The following is a 20,271-nucleotide window of genomic DNA, read 5'->3' as shown; positions in this document are numbered from 1 at the left end:
ATAACACAGTTCAATATAAAGAAGGTATGTCAGCAGCACACTTCTATACCCTCATAAGGGATGGACAAAATATGCGTAGCCACCTGTACAGATCCTGATCCAGCCAGATCTAAGAATTCCAAGGTAAAGCAAGTGTGATGGCAGCATAAACGGTGCTTTTTCCAAAAGGGTTTTCTTTTATTTCTTCCACAAAAAGCACCGTTTATGCTGCCATCACACTTGCTTTACCTTGCAAACATAACACATACACAGTGCAAATATAACACATCACCCATACACAGTGCAAATAACCCCCCTCTTGGCAAAGGCACTATTATGATCTGGCAGGAGCACCCTCCCCCTTATTGTTCAGATAGATGCAGTAGTATTGTAGTGAATGGTGCTAGTGGCGTGATGCTTGTATAGGACGAAAGTTCTGGAAAGCCACCACGTGTGTCTACCGATGATCAGAATGCTAGACAGTCGTACATACAGTTGGGGGTACCCCTTTCTCATCTCACAAGTGTAATGTGCTCACCGGAAGTTCCCAAACCGATCAGGCAGTAAATTCTGAAGTTAGCACTTTCTTCAACACCTAGGCTAGTGCAGATATGTGCCTCTGCTGCTTCACAGTAAATGCCGGGTTAAAGGGGTTGTCCAGCGCCGAAACGGTTTTTTTTTTTTTCAATAGCCCCCCCGTTCGGCGCGAGACAAACCCGATGCAGGGGTTTAAAAAAAAAAAAACGGATAGTACTTACCCGAATCCCCGCGCTCCGGTGACTTCTTACTTACCTTGCGAAGATGGCCGCCGGGATCTTCACCCACGGTGGACCGCAGGTCTTCTCCCATGGTGCACCGTGGGCTCTGTGCGTTCCATTGCCGATTCCAGCCTCCTGATTGGCTGGAATCGGCACACGTGACGGGGCGGAGCTACGAGGAGCAACTCTCCGGCACGAGCGGCCCCATTCAGAAGGGAGAAGACCGGACTGCGCAAGCGCGTCTAATCGGGAGATTAGATGCTGAAATTAGACGGCACCATGGAAACGAGGACGCTAGCAACGGAGCAGGTAAGTGAATAACTTCTGTATGGCTCATATTTAATGCACGATGTATATTACAAAGTGCATTAATATGGCCATACAGAAGTGTATACCCCCACTTGCTTTCGCGGGACAACCCCTTTAAGCTCTTTTTCCCCTTGCAGATCTTAGCACAGTCCAGCACTCCATATCAGCAATCTCCAGTCTTTATATCCCTTGTCAGGCTTTTCTAGCTTTCTGAGTGTGATGAAGATCTGATCACTTGCTCCTCATGGGAAGTTTCTATCTCTAGCAGGCCGAGCTCGGCCCAGCCCTGCAGAACACCACTCCAAAACTTCTTAGAACAGCACAAAAAAACCAAAATGTCCACCGAGCATGCTCAGTTCAGTCTCTCCAGGAATGCTAGGAATTGCAGCACAACAGGGAACTTTGCATATAGTTCAGATTTTCTTGTATCTGTAGCCAGTACTAAGGTAAGCCCCTTACATATACTGAATAATGTCATTTTTATTTTAACCATATAGTGATGTCAAGGCAAGTTGGCGTACGACCCAGGACCAGGAGTGGAACCAGTGGCTTTACAAAAAGGCCCTATAAATAAAAGAACTTAAATACATGGGTGCATGCGCTTATATACTCTATGCTACGTAGCGTATTAATGCATGAACTGCTGCACATGTGACCTATTTATGGTTATAGTGGGCAGGGTCATTTATTAAAACTTCAGGTTTTGTTTGCAAGTTTTTTTGTGCATGCAAAAAGCAGCAAAATATACACCGACATGCACGCAAAAAGCCTAGTTCATGGTGCAGATATGTTGTGCTGAGGCATGCGCAAATGCACAGAGCCCTAAGGATTCATGTTGGGATAAGTCATTCTGAGATAGGAAAGTCCCTTTGACAGATGTGTGAATATCTGGTAACATAATTAGTGGCAGCCTACTGTGAACAAAAGGGACTGTCCTGCTTCATTGAACAAGTTTGGTTGGAAGCTATATGGACTAGAGATGAGCGAGCGCACTCGTCCGAGCTTGATGCTCGTTCGAGCATTAGGGTGTTCGAGATGCTCGTTACTCGAGGCGAGCACCATGCGGTACTCGACTCTATTACATTTCCTTCCCTGAGAAATTTGCGCGCTTTTCTGGCCAATAGAAAGACAGGGAAGGCATTACAACTTCCTCCTGTGACGTTCCAGCCCTATACCACCCCCCTGCAGTGAGTGGCTGGCGAGATCAAGTGACCCCCGAGTATTTAAATCTGCCCCGCCCGCGGCTCGCCACAGACACAAGCAAAGATAGATGAGGGACAGTGCTGCTGCTGCTGTTGCTGGTTTAGGGAGAGTGTTAGCGTCTACAAGAACCCCAACGGTCCTTCTTAGGGCCACAGCTCACCTAGTGCACTACTGTTGTGGGTGCTGGGAGCAGTTTAGCCTTTTTTTTTTTTTTTTGCTATATCGGGCGTGCAGCCCCATTACAGCTGTAGCGTTCTCAGGCTGCAGTCTGTACTAAGTAGTATAGGGGAAGTATTGGTGAGGCAGGGACAGTGGTAGTGTGGAATCCTGTCTACCTGTGCATTTAACTCCGTGGTTGCTGGGAGTTGTAGAGCCTCAGGTCTCAGTTCGGCCTTCCGTGTCATTTTTTGCTGGGGGCAGTTAGCGTTACGTAAGCGCTCTCTGCATCCAAGTGCACGTTTAAAAAGCACTCATATTTTTCTCCGCTCTCAGTTAGCAGACAGCTGCTGGCGCAGTGTACGGTGCCAGACAGCCATAGAGGGAGAGTCCAATACACGTTCCATTGCCTGCATTGCATTGGAAAATGCAAATTTTAAAAAAGGGATCCTTTTGTACGTCTGCTAGTAACCCAGTGCGCATAACTGCGTGGCCTGTGGGACTGGGGGTGAATGTCAACTGCATAGTGCACTGCTAGTCCTGCTTGCATCCTTCCTTATAATTTATCTCTGGCTTCATTTAGTGTTATATTACCGCTGGCAGCCAGCAACTGCACGGCAATAATTCACAAACATTTTTACACCGCTCTGTCTCTGCTCGATTCCTAATCCAGCATGCTGAGGGGTAGGGGTAGGGGCAGAGGACGTGGACGCGGTCGGGGACGCGGAGGCCCAAGTGAGGGTCTGGGCATAGGCCGAGTTCCTGGTCCGGGTGAATCGCAGCCGGCTTCTGCGGGAGTAGGAGAGAGGACAGTTTCTGGGGTCCCCAGCTTCATAGCGCAATTTTTGTGTCAACGTGGTAGACCTTTATTAAAAAATGAGCAGTGTGAGCAGGTCCTGTCGTGGATGGCAGAAAGTGCATCCAGCAATCTATCGACCACCCAGTCTTCTACGCTGTCCACAGCTGCAACTGTGAATCCTCTGGCTGCTGCTCCTCCTTCCTCCCAGCCTCTTCACTCCATGAAAATGACACATTCTGAGGAGCAGGCAGACTCCCAGGAACTGTTCTCGGGCCCCTGCCCAGATTGGGCAGCAATGGTTCCTCTCCCACTGGAGGAGTTTGTCGTGACCGATGCCCAACCTTTGGAAAATTCCCGGGGTCCAGGGGATGAGGCTGGGGACTTCCGGCAACTGTCTCAAGAGCTTTCAGTGGGTGAGGAGGACGATGACGATGAGACACAGTTGTCTATCAGTGAGGTAGTAGTAAGGGCAGTAAGTCCAAGGGAGGAGCGCACAGAGGATTCGGAGGAAGAGCCGCTGGACGATGAGGTGACTGACCCCACCTGGTGTGATAAGCCAACTGAGGACCGGTCTTCAGAGGGGGAGGCAATTGCAGCCGCAGGACAGGTTGGAAGAGGCAGTGGGGTGGCCAGGGGTAGAGGCAGGGCACGAGCGAATAATCCACCAGCTGTTTCCCAAAGCACCCCCTCGCGCCAAGCCACCGTGCAGAGGCCAAGGTGCTCTAAGGTGTGGCAGTTTTTCACTGAGACAGTGGACGACCGACGAACAGTGGTGTGCAACCTTTGTCGCGCCAAGATCAGCCGGGGAGCCACCACCACCAGCCTCACCACCACCAGCATGCACAGGCATATGATGGCCAAACACCCCACAAGGTGGGACGAAGGCCGTTCAAAGCCTCCAGCTTGCGCCACGGCCTCTCCCCCTGTGCCCCAACCTGCCACTGAGATCCAACCGCCCTCTCAGGACACAGGCACGACCGTCTCCAGGCCTGGACCCACACCCTCACCTCCGCTGTCCTTGGCCCCATCCAGCAATGTCTCTCAACGCAGCGTACAGCTGTCGCTAAGAGAATCGTTGGAGCGAAAACGGAAATACGCCGCCACGCACCCGCACGCTCAAGCTTTAAATGTCCACATAGCCAAATTGATCAGCCTGGAGATGCTCCCCTGCAGGCTGGTGGAAACGGAGGCGTTCAAAAACATGATGGCGGTGGCAGCCCCGCACTACTCAGTCCCCAGTCGCCACTATTTTTCACGGTGTGCCGTCCCAGCCCTGCACGACCACATCTTCGTACGCGCCCTCACCAACTCGGTTACTGCCAAGGTTCACTTAACAACGGACACGTGGACAAGCACAGTCGGGCAGGGCCACTATATCTCCCTGACGGCACATTGGGTGAATTTTGTGGAGGCTGGGACCGATTCAGAGCCTGGGACCGCTCATGTACTACCCACCCCCAGAATTGCGGGCCCCAGCTCAGTGCTGGTATCTGTGGCGGTGTATGCCACCTCCACTAAACCTTCCTCCTCCTCCTCCTCCTCCTCCACCAGCGCAACCTCTACCTCGCAATCAAGTCTTGTCAGCAGCAGCACGTCGCCAGCAGTCGGTGTCGCGCGGCAGCACAGCGGTGGGCAAGCGTCAGCAGGCCGTGCTGAAGCTACTCAGCTTAGGAGAGAAGAGGCACACGGCCCACGAACTGTTGCACGGTCTGACAGAGCAGACCGACTGCTGGCTTTCGTGTGTGACAACGGCCGTAACCTGGTGGCGGCTCTGCAGCTCGGCAGCCTCACGCACGTGCCATGCCTGGCCCACTAATTTGGTGGTTCAGCGGTTTCTGAAAGGCTGCCCACGCTTGTCAGACCTCCTCGGCAAGGTGCGCTGGGTCAGCGCACATTTCCGCAAGTCCAACACGGATGCTGCCACCCTGCGCACCCTGCAACATCGGTTTAATCTGCCAGTGCACCGACTGCTTTGCGACGTGCCCACATGGTGGAACTCTACGCTTCACATGTTGTCCCGGCTGTATGAGCAGCATAGAGCTATAGTGGAATACCAACTCCAACATGGGCGGCGAAGTGGGAGTCAGCCTCCTCAATTCTTTACAGAGGAGTGGGCCTGGATGGCAGATATCTGCCAGGTCCTTGGAAACTTTGAGGAGTCCACCCTGATGGTGAGCGGCGATGCTGCAATCATTAGCGTCACCATTCCCCTGCTATGCCTCTTGAGAAGTTCCCTGCAAAGCATAAAGGCTGATGCTTTGCGGGCGGAAACGGAGGCAGGGGAAGACAGTATGTCGCTGGATAGTCAGAGCACCCTCATGTCTATATCTCAGCGTGTGGAGGAGGAGGAGGAGGAGGGGGAGGAGCCTGAAGAGGAAGAGACAGCTGGGCCCACTGCAGAGGGTGCCCATGCAGCTTGCCTCTCATCCATTCAGCGTGTATGGCCTGAGGAGGAGGAGGATACTCAAAGTGATCGTCCTAGTGAGGACAGCCATATGTTGCGTCCAGGTACCCTGGCACACATGGCTGACTTTATGTTAGCATGCCATTCTCGTGACCCTCGTGTTAGACGCATTCTGGCGACTACGGATTACTGGGTGTACACACTGCTTGACCCACGGTATAAGGAGAACCTTTCCACTCTCATTCCCGAAGAGGAAAGGGGTTTGAGAGTGATGCAATACCACAGGGCACTGGTGGACAAACTGATGGTAAACTTCCCATCTGACAGCGCTAGTGGCAGAAGGCGCAGTTCCGAAGGCCACGTAGAAGGGGAGGCGCGGAGATCAGGCAGCATGTTCAGCGCAGGCAGGGGAACACTCTCCAAGGCCTTTGCCAGCTTTATGGCTCCCCAGCAAGACTGTCTCACACCTCCCCAGTCCAGGCTGAGTCGGAGGGAGCACTTTAAGAAGATGGTGAGGGAGTACGCAGCCGATCGTACCACCGTCCTCCGTGACGCCTCTGCTCCGTACAGCTACTGGGTGTCTAAGCTAGACACGTGGCCCGAACTCGCGCTGTATGCCCTGGAGGTGTTGGCATGCCCTGCGGCTAGCGTCTTGTCAGAGAGGGTGTTTAGTGCAGCTGGGGGAATCATCACGGACAAGCGTACCCGGCTGTCAACTGACAGCGCCGACAGGCTTACCCTCATAAAGATGAACAAAGCCTGGATTTCACCAGACTTCTCTTCTCCACCAGCGGACAGCAGCGCTACCTAAAGAACTTTGTCAATCTGTGTATGGTATTCGTCCTCCTCCTCCGGCTCCTCCTCCTGAAACCTCTCGTAATCACTTCGAATGGGTAATTTTTCTGTGGGCCAAAAGGCTCATATAACTTTTCTAAATAATATTTATCTGTTTCAATTCTCATTAAAGCATTGAAACTTCCACCTGAACCTATTGTTTTTTAGACTGGGCTGCCTCCAGGCCTAGTTAAAAATTAAGCCACAGTACGCTAAGCGATTAATGGGTTTCACCTGCCCTCTGGGTTTGGCATGGGCAATTTTTCTGGGGTACATTTGTACTGTCGGTACACCAATTTTTCGGGCCCTCGCCTAAAATGTAATCAAAGTAATTTTTTTATGGGCTTCACCTGCACTCATGGTACACCCCTGGGTCTGGGGTTGGCCTACACATTTGCTACAGAAATGTAACTCTGTTCTGCCTACCTATACTTCTGCCACAGTAATGCTACAGGGGTCTGACTATACTTCAGCAACAGAAATGTTACTTCGGTCTGCCGATACTTCTGCTCCTGAAATGTTACCTTGGCTGGTGTATACTGTTACTACTGTAATTTTACTAATACTGGGCTCTGCCCATAATGCTTCAATGGAAATGTTACTGGGGCAGGTCTATACTGCTATAACATAAATGTAACTAATAGTGGGCTTTGCCCATACTGCTTCTGCGTTACTGTTGCTGGGGCCTGTCTATACTCCTACTACTGAAATCTTACCAATACTATGCACTCCCAACACTGCTGCCAGGGAAATGTGAATCTGCTGCTTTGCCCATACTGCTTCTATGTTACAGTTACTGGGGTCTGACTATACTGCTACTACTGAAATGTTACAAATGCTGTGCTCTCCCTACACTGCTGCCAGGGAAATGTGAATCTGCTGCTTTGTCGCTACTGCTTCTACGTTACTGTTGCTGGGGCCTGACTATACTCCTACTACTGAAATCTTACCAATACTATGCTCTCCCAACACTGCTGCCAGGGAAATGTGAATCTGCTGCTTTGTCTCTACTGCTTCTACGTTGCTGTTGCTGAGGCCTGTCTATACTCCTACTACTGAAATCTTACCAATACTACGCTCTCCCTACACTGCTGCCAGGGAAATGTGAATCTGCTGCTTTGCCCATACTGCTTCTATGTTACTGTTACTGGGGCCTGTCTATACTCCTACTACTGAAATTGTACCAATACTATACTCTCCCTACACTGCTGCCAGGGAAATGTGAATCTGCTGCTTTGTCTCCACTGCTTCTACGTTGCTGTTGCTGGGGCCTGACTATACTCCTACTACTGAAATCTTACCAATACTACGCTCTCCCTACACTGCTGCCAGGGAAATGTGAATCTGCTGCTTTGCCCATACTGCTTCTACGTTACTGTTACTGGGGCCTGTCTATACTACTACTACTGAAATCGTACCAATACTATGCTCTCCCTACACTGCTGCCAGAGAAATGTGAATCTGCTGCTTTGTCTCTACTGCTTCTACGTTGCTGTTGCTGGGGCCTGACTATACTCCTACTACTGAAATCTTACCAATACTACGCTCTCCCTACACTGCTGCCAGGAAAATGTGAATCTGCTGCTTTGTCCATACTGCTTCTACGTTACTGTTACTGGGGTCTGTCTATACTGATACTACTGAAATGTTACTGGGGTCTGTGTATACTGCTGCAAATGAAATGTTTGTGGGGTCTGTCCTCACTGCTGCCAATGAAATGTTACAGGGGTTTGTGCATACTCTTACCGCTGAAATGTTACTAATTCTCGGCTCTGCCTATACTGCTGCTACTGCAATGTTACAGGGTAGTGGAAACGGAGGCTTCCCAAAGACATGATGGTGGCGAGGCCACGCTACTAGGTTCCACAGGCGCAGCAACTTTTCAGCGACGCGGTCACTAGGAAGGTGCATATAACCACGGACACGGGGACAGGACACGTACTGCCTCAAAAACTTTCCCGTCCTCCTCCTCTAACTATGAAAACATTCTTGGCCGAAGCCCACCTGCATTTAATCTGACGTTAGCTCTGCTGTCCAGGGCAATGCAATGGGATTTATTTATGTACCGCCGGTGGCTTCCTGGGACCCTCCCATGCTGTTGGTCCACACGGAGTTGTAACTGCATGTGTCTACCTATAAAGAACCCCAGTCTGACTGGGGCATGCAGTGTGGGCCGAAGCCCACCTGCATTAAATCTGACGTTACCTCAGCTGTGCAGGGCACTGCAATGGGATATATTTATGTACCGCCGGTGGGTTCCAGGGAGCCACCCATGCTGTGGGTCCACAGGGACTTCATATAGGGGATTTGTACCTGCCTGTGTCTATCTATGTATTAAAAACCCTGGTCAGGTTGTGGCATGCAGTGTGGGCCGAAGCCCACCTGCATTTAATCTGACGTTAGCTCTGCTGTCCAGGGCAATGCAATGGGATTTATTTATGTACCGCCGGTGGCTTCCTGGGACCCTCCCATGCTGTTGGTCCACACGGAGTTGTAGCTGCATGTGTCTACCTATAAAGAACCCCAGTCTGACTGGGGCATGCAGTGTGGGCCGAAGCCCACCTGCATTAACTCTGACGTTACCTCAGCTGTGCAGGGCACTGCAATGGGATATATTTATGTACCGCCGGTGGGTTCCAGGGAGCCACCCATGCTGTGGGTCCACAGGGACTTCATATAGGGGATTTGTACCTGCCTGTGTCTATGTATTAAAAACCCTGGTCAGGTTGTGGCATGCAGTGTGGGCTGAAGCCCACCTGCATTTAATCTGACGTTAGCTCTGCTGTCCAGGGCACTGCAATGGGATATATTTATGTACCGCCGGTGGGTTCCAGGGAGCCACCCATGCTGTGGGTGCACACGGAATTCCCATTGCGGAGTTGTACCTGCCTGTGACTATTTATAAAAAACCCCGGTCTGACTGGGGCATGCAGTGTGGGCCGAAGCCCACCTGTATTTAATCTGACGTTAGCTCTACTATCCGGGACACTGCATTGGGACAAACTACAAGAGCAATACAGCGCTAATGAGACGTGCACAGCTACGCTAGCATAGGAGTCCGCTGTAGGCCCGTGATTGTTGAGGGTTTGTGCAGAGGCCTATGTCCTGGGTGCAGTGAAAGTCCGCTTCCTGCCTAGGATTGCTGAAGCTGTGGGCCGAGGCCTATGTCGTTGCTGCGGTGCAAGTCTGCCATGTTTGGCCGCTCAGATCAATTTTTTGTTCATGTCTTGGGCTTCCTAGGACCCCCCTATGCTGTTCGTGCAAACTTAGTTCCCATCGCAGTGTTTGACCTGTCTGGCACAAAGACACTGACTGACTTAGGTAGAGGGCAGAGCGCTGACGGCTTTCCCCTTGCAGTGTGGATTGAGCTATGCGACACCTTGACAGAATGAATACTTTGTGGCACATGGATTCCCCATTGCTATGTCCATGTTTGCAGCTCCTGACGGAGGTGGCACAGGATTGGATGTCTCATTGCTTCTGTACAGCATTGTGGGCTATCGCCCCGCCCCTTTTAAAGAGCGTCGCTGCCTGGCCCTGCCAACCCTCTGCAGTGTGTTCCTCCGGTTCCTCCTCATGGCTGACGCACTTATAAATAGAGGGTGAGGGTGGTGTGGCTATGGGGCCAGCATGTGGCATGAGGGCAGCTGAAGGCTGCGCAGGGACACTTTGGTGTGCGCTGTGGACACTGGGTCGTGCGGGGGGGTTGGGCAGCATGTAACCCAGGAGAAGAGGCAGGGGTGTGCCCTGCAGGCAGTGCTTGTGCTTAGTTGGAGGTAGTGTGGTGCTTAGCTAAGGTGTGGCTTACTAATGAGGGTTTGTAAAAATTGTTAGGGGGGGGGCACTCTTGCCGCTATTGTGGCTGAATAGTGGGACCTGGGAACCTGAAATGCAGCCCAGCATGTTGCCCCTCGCCTGCCCTATCCGTTTCTGTGTCGTTTCCATCACTTTCTTGGGTTTTGCAGATTTTCACCAATGAAAACCTTAGAGAGCATCGGCGATATACAAAAATGCTCGAGTCGCCCATTGACTTCAATGGGGTTCGTTACTCGAAACGAACCCTCGAGCATCGCGAAAAGTTCGAGTCGAGCAACGAGCACCCGAGCATTTTGGTGCTCGCTCATCTCTGATAGGGACCTTTCCCATGGAGTGATGAACACTTTAGCGTCACAATGTTATCCCTAAGGGGCTTGAATTCTGCACCATTTAAAAATCTGTGCATCTTTAAAACCGCAAGATTAAATTCTGCAGTGGAAAAGCTTTCTGCTGTGGAATTAAGGACGTCTTGTGAAATCATTCTTGTTGCGGATTACTAACATACAGAAGATGTAATTTCGCAATTAAAGTCTACTTAAATAAATGCAAGAAGTATCGCAAGACGTTCCGCAGGACAAATTCTACAGTTAAAAACGCAATAAAATATGCATGTACACTGCGTCCTGTGGACAATTAGTTGACCTATTTTGCTTTCAGATCTTTCATCTTTATTTCAAAGCAGTAATGAAAAGATAAAACTTTGATCCATAAAAAGAACAATTTTCTATGACCTTTACAGCAATCAAGTAAATGACTGGTACCAGTGTCCATTTATTTTTAGCAAAAAAGTATTAAAGGGCCACTACAGAAAAAACACATTTTTCCATGCCATCCCCTCACCTGATTGCCTGTCATACTGTGGAGGTCTCCACTGTATACTGCAGCCACTTCCCTGCAGTGTAGCCCCCCTGCACGCTCGCACTAGTAAGCAGTTACTCGAGAAGAGCGATGCTCACTCGAGTAACTGCTGTATCCGAGTATGCTCGCTCATCTCTAATCAGCACCAAATTTGCCACATAGGTGAATATGTCGCTTTGAAAGGTTTTAGACTGGGTTGCAGCTCTTTAGGACCAACCACTCACAACATATTTGCAAAAAATCAGAATATAACCAAACAACTGGATCAATTTGCACTAACTGAACCAATCTGCATGAAATTTGTCAAATAGGTAAATCAGGCTCTTCACGAGGTTTTAGACCAGATTTCAGTCCTCTAGGAACTACTGTTCATGGCATATTGTAGACATCACTGAGTTGCTGTGATTGGCTCATTGAGCGCCGGCTGTGATTGGCTGGCTGGGGCTCAATTAGCAAATCACAGCACTCACTTTGCTGTGGCAGGGTATTAAAAGCCCTGTCACTAGGAAGAAGCTCAAATGTCAGACAGGGAGGACGCAGTTTGCCTAGTGCTGCTGAAGACCATCGGGAGGCATCGGGAAGCCGTGGACTAGGTAAGTATAGATTTTTTTTTAATACACTTTCGCTAGGTCTTATTTTCAGGGGAGGCCTTATATTTCATGCCTCCCCTCAAAACTGGGGTAGGTCTTATCAGGGTAGGTCCCATTTTTGGGGAAACAGGGTAATTTGGTGCTATAAAATGTTGGCTTTGTATCTGTAGGAAGTGAAGATTTTAAGCACACACACAAACAACAAACAGTTACACAAAATAAATTCGTACAAAATCAAGGTAATTCTGCTAGTTCTTTTATATTATTTATCAGGCACAGCATATTACTTCTGCAGAACAATCAACTAAAACCTAACTGATCTGAACTAACACAAGTTAATTTCTATATGCAGACTCAGACCACATGTAGATTGCAGAGATGTGTGCGTGAAGCCCGGCATGAGGTCTCTACGGTTTTGTACTTCACAGCTCTAGGTTCCCCATGTGCCATAATATGGTGCGTCCATATGGTACCATATTACAAAGATGTCTTTGTAGAGCAGCATCCGATCGAACTTAACATTAGTTTTTTCTGTTGGGATTATACAGAATTCAGTAGAAAAAAACTCGATATGCATTTGACTAAAATTAGCCAATAGATAATGGGTGCTGTTTTAGTCTTTCGTACAGTTTGGAGGTAAAAGTGTGCATGAGCTCTAAAAGCTAATGTAGAACAAACATTCAACCTTACCAATCTGAACATTTACGAGTAGCTGCAAATAACCACGTTAACCCACTCACTGGATAGTATGTACACAAGGACCCAACTGAGATAATGGGAGTAAGGGACAATTCTCAGTGTGCTTACAGTGTACATCAGAGGTAAACATCAGGAAGAGGCCTCCAACATATGTCACTGTATAGCCACACTGTGTCATATGTTGACCATAGGCAAAAAAAATAACAAAATGTATACTTTTCCTGTGGTATGCCTCTATATGAAATAGCACAGAGGACTGCGCTATTCCATTCAACAGTAGGACATATACTGATTTAGACCAACCTGATGGAAGACTAAATGACTCTCCTTTGCCTCTGTTGGGTAAATAGAAGCTTGTTTGGAAAAACATTTGACATATACATTGGGAGCTCTCCGGGAGCATATGGTAAACGGTCAGTGCAAATGCACATAGACTGTAAGCTGTGTCACATGGGCCTTCTGTGGGTCCATCTTACTGACCGATTGCACTCATTGTGCTGTCATATATGAGCTGCCAACCTATTCCCCATTCTTAGTTTCCTAGTCCCATGTGAAATGGTGGTTAAGAGGGATAAAGGAATTATTTTCAGGTCTTCAATGTAGTCTTGAGCTTTAGAGTAATCTTTAATTTCCATTGCAGCTGGCTGACAAGGTAAAGAAAGTATGGGATGAGGGATAAACAGAGTAAATGGTTGCTTGTTATGTTTTTGAGGATGGCATTTTTTTCTGGATTTAAAAAGAAAAAGCAATGTTCTGTTAACTTTTTTATACCACTCATTGTTTTCTTGTATAACTAGGAATGCTATGGATTAGGACAATGGTGCTACATGTGATTAATGAATGATTGTTCTTTTGACACTATAGTGCTGACCGCAGTCTTGAACTCCAATAGAGCTTGTCCTGCCCCTGACATAAAGAATGATGCAGGAAGGCATTGCCAAAGTAGTGTGGTCACAGTGGTGAATGTTTGTTGTTCTTGCAAAAGAAAAGGAGAAGTTGCTGTGCATGTGCAAATCCAATAATTTCTTATTATGCATTTTTAAAGGATATATGTATCTGTAAAAAAAACTTATGGTCTTCAAGACTTTTGTATGTGGTACACTATACAGATAGTCCTCGACTTGCGAACAGGTTCCGTTCCAGGAACCTGTTCGCAAGTCGATTTGTTCGCAAGTCAAACAAATGGTAGTATGGAGCGGGATCGCGGGTGGATCCAGCTCCATACAACACCGGGTGCAGGCTGTTTCTTACAGCGGGCACCCGGCGGCAGCAGTTCCGACGAGCCGCGCTGCTCGTCGAAACTGTTAACACTTTAAATACCGCTCTGACAGCGGTATTCAAAGTATTAACAGTTCTGACGAGCGGCGTGGCTCGTCGGAACTGCTGCCGCGGGGTTCCCACTGTAAGAAACAGCCTGCACCCGACGTTCAGGGGGCCCGTACAGCATCCCATGATGAGATCGCGGGACGCTGTGCGGTTGCTAGGCAGCCGGGGACTTCCTGAAAGGCCCCAGGGCTGCCTATGCAGAGTGCCCATCAAGCGCACGGCTTTATGGGTGCTCTGCATAGACAGCCTTAGGGCCTTTCAGAAGGCCCCCGGCTGCCTAGCAACCGCGATGTGACCGGACAGGCTTCTATCAGGCTTGATAGAAGCCTGCCCGGTCCCTGCACAGTATGATGTAATGCCATAGCATTACATCATACTGTGCAGGACAGATAGTTCGTATCTAGCGAAATTTGTAAGTCGAATGTTCGCAAGTAGGGGACTATCTGTAATGTCTCGTGACAATTCATGGTGACATTATTCGCATCACCCATCTTCCAAGGTTAGCTGTTGGTATTATTCGTTATAATGTCTTGCCAATTAAGCCAGCTCAATAGTAGCTGTAACATATTACTTAGTGTAAAATTACTACTATTATATAAAATATTTGTGCACACTTATTCTACAAAACATATATGAAAAAAATCACTTTTAAACTTAGGGTGGCTTCACACGAGCATGTGCATATGCGCGCACAAAAACAAGCGTCTATTAGAACTAATGCATTCCCTATGGTGTGTTCACATGTCTGTGCTTTACAGGTGTGCGCCTGCAAAGATAGGACATGCGTGCACCATAGTGAATGCACACATTGTTTTCAATGGAGCCGCGGTTGCTGCCGGCGGCTCCATTGAAGATAATGGTATGCTGGCACCCCGTATTTGTTTTTCAGGGAAGAGCTTTAAATATAAGCTCTTCCCTGTAAAACAACAATTTTAGTGTAAAAAAAAATACTTACCTGTCTGCCGCTGCCGTGTCCCCCTGCGGGGATAAAGAACACATCTACCGCATGTGGCAGATGTTTTCTTCATCCCCGCGGGGAATAAAGAATTCCCTGCTGCACCTTACACATCTGTGACAGATGCGGCAAAGGAATTCTAAATCCCTGCCGGGAATAAAGATTTCCCTACCACAGCAGTCACAGATGACAGCTGCAGTAGGGGATCCAGCTGCCGGCACCTCGTAATTGTTTTTCAGGGAAGGGCTTTAAATATAAGCCCTTCCCTGAAAAACAAGGCAAAGTAGTGTAAAAAACCCCCCAAAAAACTATACCTTCCAGCTGCCGGGGCTCGGCCGCGTCGTCTCTGCACTGTCCCCAGCTCTGTAATGCAGTACTTTGAGCGGGTGGGGATTTAAAATCCCCGACTGCTGAAAGAGCTGCTTCTGATTGGCTAAGGCGTTTAACTAATCACAGGCAGCTCTCGTCTGTCATTCATTCAAGAAAAGCTGCCTGTGATTGGCTGAGGTGCAGCAGGGAATTTATTTCCTGCGGGGAAGATGTGTACTTCATCCCTGTGGGGTACACGGCAGCGGCGGACAGGTAAGTGTGTGTATATATATATATATATATATATATTATTTTTTTTTCTTTTACACTAAAATTGTTGTTTATATTTAAAGCTCTTCCCTGAAAAACAATTAAGGGGTGCCAGCAGACCATTGCCTTCAATGGAGCCGCCGGCAGCAGCTGCAGCTCCATTAAAGGCAATACGAACCTCAATACACGTGTCTTTTGCACACATGTATGCACCTATGTACGCACACGCTCGTGTAAAGCCACCCTTAAAGGGTACCTGTCACGTACCTATCAGACTATAAACTAAGTTATTGCACTGTTATGGGAGATGAGAGTGAGCCGGGTGATGCATTTGTAATACTTACCCGCTTCCGTGATCCAGCGTTATCACCCTTCAAAGATCGTGCGATGCTGGAAAATCTGATTCTTTTCATAGTCACATGTGCACCCTTCTATGCAAGTCTGAGGTAGAGCTCCCACTCAGAAAAGAATTAGATTTTATAGCGCCGTGCGATTTTCGGAGGGTGACAGCGCTGGATCACAGGAGCAGGTGAGTATAAACAACACATTACCCGGCTCTCTGCCACTTCACCTAACAGCACCATAACTTAGTTCAGGGTACTGTGGGGATGAGACAGGTTCCCTTTAATACATCTTGTATCTTAGAGACTTGAATGGTAAATCTTATGTGTAGTCAAAATGGCCCATATAAATATCTCACAAGAAAAGCAATTACCCTAAATGTGTGCAGATGGAGGGAATGTAATTGAATGCGAGAGGACTAAGTATGCAGTATTCATTTCTGAAACGTAACTAAAAATACATGAAAGCATAACAGTGACACTGGCAGTCAAGCTTACTGGATCACGATCAGGATGATACGATAAAATTACATCATTTATAAGTAAAAATTTAAGTTGATCAAAAGATTTATAATTCTGTTAGTTTAAAGCAAAACCAAATGTACAAATAAATGTGACATTCAAAAAAATCAGATGAGTAAAGCTGACCATACGAAATACCAATGTTCTTCTCCAATTAGATAAGATTCAAAGGAAATGTAAACAAGTGTTTTCAACAACCTGCGTTTCAGATATCTGCTGAAATGATACGCCAACATATCATGTTCTTTAAAAAGCATTTGACAGAAAAAAGATCAATTCATTAGAAAAATCTGATTATGAAGAGAACATTGAAAAAAAGGTTGGTTCTTCAGATTGTATCTTTTTCTAGTGATGAAAAATTGTTCATTTTATGATCAGGCTAATCCTGTCTAAGAAACAGTTTCCAAAGTTCCAAGAAGATTCAAGGAACAGATGATTACCTCAGATTGTTGTAATTGAACATGATTATTATTCCATTATAAGTTATCTTACTATATGCATTAGTGTTGAGTGAATTTAAGAAAAGTTCAGTTCGGTTGGTTTGGCGAATTTTGGTAAAAAAGTTTGATTTGGTATGTATTAGTTCAAACTGAAATGGAACTTCACCAACACCCCTAAAACTAATGTATAAAACTGTCTAAGAGCCATAAAAAACTTCTCAGTGGTTAGCACTGTTCCACTGCAGCACTGGGTCCTATGTTCAAATCTGACCAAGGACAACATTTGCATGGATTTCTATGAACAAGTTCTATGCAGATACTGTCCTTGGTCAAATTTGAACATAGGACCAAGTGCTGCAATGGAACAGTACTAACTACTGAGCACTGTGCTTTTTCTTCCTCCTTCTGCTTTCAGAAGTCGAGGAGAAGATCTGCTTCTTCTCAGGCTTTGTGGTGAGCACCGTTGCCTTGCAGTACTGGGATCCTAAATTTAAATCTAACCAATGGCAGCCTCCGCATGGACTTTGTATAAATGTTTGTAGAATCCCACATAAACATCCATCCAGATCTTGCCCTTGCTCAGATTTGAACCTAGGACCTCAGTGCTGCAAGACACTGTTCTTCTTCTTGTTCAGGAAGAAGCATGGTGGCTTAGTGTTTCACTGTTGCCTTGCACCACTGGTGTCCTCGGTTCAAATCTGGTAGAGGACAACATCTGCATAGAGACTGTATGAATGTTTGTAGAATCCCACACAGCATCCATGCAGATGTTGTCATTGGTCAGATTTGATAACAGTATTGCAACAGTGTTAACCACTGAATGGAGGAGGAATTTTAGTGGGTTAGGAGGAGATAAACTGCTCAAGGTTCGAATTTGTGTCAAACTGTTTAGTTCACCAAACACAAAAATGCATAGCTAAAATACATCTATCACTGTTCATAGCAGGAGACAGTGACCGATCATGAAAAGAACTAACATAATAGTAATAAAAGAAACAATTTCCAAAGTTCGAGGAAGAGTCGTATAACGTGATTACCTCAGGCAATAGTAATCCCATATGGTCATTAGTCTATTATGAGTTATCATTAGAGATGAGCGAGTATACTCGCTAAGGCACTACTCGCTCGAGTAATGTGGCTTAGCCGAGTATCTCCCCGCTCGTCCTGAAAGATTCGGGGGCCGCCGCAGCTGACAGGTGAGTTGCGGCGGGGAGCGGGGCAGAGCGGGCGGGAGAGAGGGAGAGAAAGATCTCCCCTCCATTCCTCCCGGCTCTCCCCCGCCGGTCCCCGCCCCGCGGCGGCACCCGAATCTTTCGGGACGAGCGGGGAGATACTCGGCTAAGGCACATTACTCGAGCGAGTAGTGCCTTAGCGAGTATACTCGCTCATCTCTAGTTATCATAGATAAGATTATATTGTAGTGGCCCATAGTTTGGGGTCCCCTCCAGAACTTTAGAATGCATGCTTTATGTATGTCTTGTGTCCTGGTCTTGAGTGTTGTATGAGTCAGTGTTATGTGTATAAGCACTTTGAAGCATGAAAGGGTTAATGTCTGGAAAATGTATCAATTTGTCTAGTCATGTATTGGTATATGAACACATGAGTCTGGAGTTAGGTGTCAAGAGAGGTCGTGTGGTTGCAGTTGGTCGAGTGATGGAGGTGGAGGAGAGATGGGTTGCTGCTCCTACTGGAGCTCAGCCATGTTGAAGTCTCTCCTGACAAGAAGTCTGACCTTTCAGGGTTTTGGAACCCAGGACGTGCTGAGAACACATGGGTTTGAGAGTGCAAGAACCACATGCTCCAATGCAGAGAAACCGCAAGTTATGCAAGAGTAGTGAGTAACCGCCTGATGATAACAGAGTCTGTCCAGTTGCGAGAGTTACATCTAAGAGGGAGAGATCCAACAGATAACCTGAACTGCACGAGTGTAAGGAAGAAAGGCGAGAAATATAAGCCTGATAATAATAACCTGCTACTGTTCAAGCTACTATGTACAAGTTGTTCCTTTGTGAAAAAAAAGTTGAAGAAAAAGAACAAGACCGCACGTTCCCAGTTCTTGTTGAAAAAGTACTCTATGTGTGGACTACTCTTTATTGAAGCTGGGTAATCCACCACTGATTAAGGCATCACAGGGACAAAACAGGAACTTAAGGTAACCCAGGCTACTAAACGTGATCTCCCCCGGTTAATAGCGAGGTCGGGTTCTTAGCCAGTCATTTGGAGAAAGCAGTAGAGCCCTATGACAGGTTGCTACTTCTTTACCCTTCTATCGCCTCGGCTAAGGGCAGTGAGTTAGCATGAAAAAAGTCACATAAGGGCTCCTGCACACTTGCGTTTTTCTGGCGCGTTTTTTTCACGCGATATCACTGCATTTTTTTCACGCGATTTCTCAATGTTAAAATTGTTAAAAACGCATCTCACAAAAATTGCAAACCACCAACATGCAATGCGTTTTTAACATTAGAAACTCCCATTGACAATCGCATGAAAAAAACACAGCGATATTGCGTGAAAAAACGAGCAAGAAAAATGCAAGTGTGCAGAAGCCCTTAAAGTCTGAAAACAGCAGACCCTTGTGAATATAGCCAGGGATCAGAGCCAGCCAGGAGTCTAGCAGGAACCAGAATCAAAGTCATGAAATGTCAATGATGAAAACTCAGAGGTTAAAACCAAGAGCTGATATCAGGAAATATGAACAAAACCAACTGACAAAGGTGAACTGTAAATTGTTGTTAGAATTTTCACAAAAAAGGCCCATTTACATGCAACCATTGTCGTTTAAACGAACGAACAACTTTTTTGCTTTCAAATGCTAAGCATTTACATGAAAAGATAATTGTTTGAAATCCTCGCCATTTCCCTTAGGAACCATATAAACACTGTATATGTTGTTTGCTCAGGTAGCCGTGTGTTTATACAAAGAATCTCTGGCTGGGAGGTTTTTAATTAGTGCAAAGAAAATGCTATCATCTTCTGTGGCATGAGTCATTGTGTTTATCTGGGCAAACAATCACCCCTCCCCTCAAGTCCTTTGAAAGACTGAACAAATGCCATTTGAACCCAACGACAAATGAACGAACTAACGGCTATTTTTATGTAGGCTGAAACTCAGTGATAAATGACAAATTAACCAATAATGCACGATGGCTTTCCGTTTAGACATAACAAATCGACAAAACACAGTATCAGCGCCTCCTATCTCATGATGGTTTGCATAATGGTGAATATGAGGTTAACTCACCTGGTGCTCGGTGGAACTCTCTGGCCTGAGAATTGTGAGTGATAATCATTGCATGTAAATGGGCCTTAAGTCAGAACTAGTTTAGATACGATGGCAAAAGGCCTTAGAAGTGCTGAAGCCTAGCCACTGATTGCCCGATCTTGCCAAGTTTTAGCACCCCACATCTTGCAAGCATTGCAGAATATGTTCGCGCTATATAAGTAAAGGTTATTATCTGATAATTATGTCTGATTGCATTAGTTTCCATAGTTGTATGGTGCAAATGTTGGTGAAGAGCTGCTTCCAGCAGTAGAGCAAGAGAGATGAGCATCTCATTGTCCAAAAACCATATGAGCTGCTGCCAGTCACTGAGCAAATGGATGCAACCACATGTTTAATACCAACCTTTAGAATTGCACATCCTGTGCCTGAAAACATTAGTGCCAGTTCAACTGGGGAAAATCATACCAATAGGCTCAAATA

Source organism: Eleutherodactylus coqui, chromosome 1 (genome assembly GCF_035609145.1).
Source record: "Eleutherodactylus coqui strain aEleCoq1 chromosome 1, aEleCoq1.hap1, whole genome shotgun sequence".
In the NCBI taxonomy this organism is placed as follows: Eukaryota; Metazoa; Chordata; class Amphibia; order Anura; family Eleutherodactylidae; genus Eleutherodactylus; species Eleutherodactylus coqui.
The sequence above is the reverse complement of the archived record's forward strand: the minus strand, read 5'-3'. Positions refer to the sequence as shown.